Source organism: Arachis ipaensis, chromosome B02 (genome assembly GCF_000816755.2).
Source record: "Arachis ipaensis cultivar K30076 chromosome B02, Araip1.1, whole genome shotgun sequence".
NCBI classification, from domain to species: Eukaryota; Viridiplantae; Streptophyta; class Magnoliopsida; order Fabales; family Fabaceae; genus Arachis; species Arachis ipaensis.
Window position 1 is genome coordinate 75237864 of NC_029786.2, and position 2531 is coordinate 75240394.

Here is a 2531-nt window from a genome sequence, read left to right on the forward strand (position 1 = left end):
GAGTAATTGAAAAAGAAAGTCTATTATTATTATTATTATTATTATTATTATTATGTCTACTGAAAAAATTTTAACAAATTAATTGTTAGAGATCTATTCAATTCAAAACCTCGATCTCAGTTTCAGAACCACAATCGAAAGTCGATGTTTCAACTTGCTCGTTGTCCACTTGAGGTAGAGGAACGAAGAGCAGACAATGTTGTTGAGCAAAGAGTAACTAAAAGAAGAGAAGAAAAAAACTATTGTTAACGGACAAAGCAAAGGACAATTTGCCAGCAAAAATGGAGTCGGAGTCCACAGTGGCAGTGAAAGAGTTGGAGTTGGAGTCATCTTCAGTACGGTCCTGTGAAAAATTTTCGAGGTGCTGTCTTTTTTTTTGTTGGAATTCGGAGAAGTCTAGAAGGTCGTCGATGGAAAAATTTTTGCCAACGGCACAGCCGTCATTGACGCGTTGAAGCACAGGTTGCCAAGTGCATCTGTGGTGGATGGATTGGTTCTTGTGATGAGAACCCCATATTTACAAAAGAACCCCAAAATTATTTTCTATTTCATTATGTTTCTTGGTCTTTTAAGGTCATGAAGATACTTTCACCACCATAGAAAGCTCCTCAATACAATAACTCTATAACACGTACACATTCAGTTTTCAATTTTGATCCGGACCAATGTATGTATAATCTGAATTTTTTATTTTAATAAATAAATTAAATATAATAATTATCAAATTAAATAATTTAAAAAATATTTATCGAAATAAATATTCTTCTCTTATTTCGTTTACACTGTAAACGAGATAATTTTGCATGTATCTCGTTTATAGTGTTCGGTAGCTCGGAGCTTCGGACGGGAAAGAGGGGTGCTCCAGATGAGAAGGTGGGGATCAGCCTGGATCTGGGTCTGTACGTGAGATGCGCAAGCCGACAACCTCTCGAGCTCTTCGTGAGGCGTGGGGGATGCCACCTGCAATGACACTCCGACGCCCAAGTCAGAAAGTACGCAGGTAACGTAGAGTAAAAAGGTGGTAGTGACGTACCTTGGGGAGGGGTAGGGCCCTCCCCTTTTATACCTTATCAGAGGGGTGGGTCCCACGAGGACAGACCCACCTTCCTCGAACTTTTCTAGCTCCAACTGTGGGGTAGCTGGCTCCATATGAGGAGAGGTGTCCGGGTCAGGGTCAAGACGTGTGATGCCCCGCAGTTCGGCCGCTCGGGTCGGGTGGAACCGTATTTTGGGCCGGGTCGGCTATGTGGCCAGCTGGGTTGGGCCGCAACAGTGCCCCCAATGTGCCAGCTATGGCCGTGAGCATCGTAGTTGGCGCGTTCAGTTCCTCTTTGTGTGTGTTGTCGCTTTGCCGGTCGCTCGTGCTCGGGACGCGTCTCCTGCGCACGTGAGTCTCTTCGTTGCAGGGGTGCGCCGCTTCTCGCCTCGTTTTTTGCGCTGAGCATTTAATGCTCATAATGAGTTATTCAAAATCCTACGTGAAATGACTGTTCTACCCCTGTCTTTCGCGCTTCTTCATGTCTTAGTTTCCTTTTGGTTTTCCTTCATTTTCGCGTCCAGTTCTTCCACTATCATCACGTCTCTTCCATCTCCTCTCACCCTTTCCAAGCTCCTTGCTGTGCATCTCTGCTTTGTCCAGATTTCTCCTAGTTTTTCATCCTTCTTCGATCACTACTATTAACCTGGTAAGTTATCTATATGTATAGCTTTGCTCTGCTGTTATACTGCTTGCTTTCCTATCTTGCTTTCGGACGTGCGTTGCTTGTTTGGTTGGATTGCATGGTGTTAGTGTTAGGTAGATGCATTAGGGGGTTACCATTCCAAAATGTTGATTTTTTAGGCTTTACTTTGGCCATAGATTTATCCTTTGTTTGACTATAGCTATCGAATAGGAAAACTGTAGTTTCTGGGCCATCTCGATCTTCCGGTCTCTTAGACTAACTGTGAGTGGTGCCCTCACTGTAGGTATGGCCCAACGTCCTGTTGCGCAGGCTTCCATTGCGAGAGCACCTTATGACCGGTACGCCTGGGTAACTTCGGACGTGAAGGATTCCCCTAACCAGATGGATGTAGCGGAGCTCACCGAGTTCCGACAAGCCAAATACTTGTGTGGTGGGAGTGACGAGGAGGCCAATTACGAGGTCTTCGTGCCCGCCCCTCACGAGCGGATATACCAACTAAACCTGCACTCCCCCCGGATTGCCGATTGGATCTGGTTTTAGAAGGCGATATTCACCCAACTGGGAGTGTGTATTCCCTTTCCCCTTTTCAAATGGTGCTGTTCAACTGGTGTGACGTAGCGCCGTCTCAATTGCATCCGAACAGCTGGGCTTCGATCCGCTGTTTCGAGATGGTCTGTGAATACTTGGAGCTGCCGGCCTCTGTCGAGGTGTTTTTATTCCTTTTTACTCTTACAAACCCTTCAAAGGAGGGGAAAGCCAAAAAAGGCTTTATGTCCTTCCGGTTCGCTCAAAGTCGGAGGATCTTTGCCCTTTTCGAAGATTCCTATCATGGTTTCAAGGACAAATACT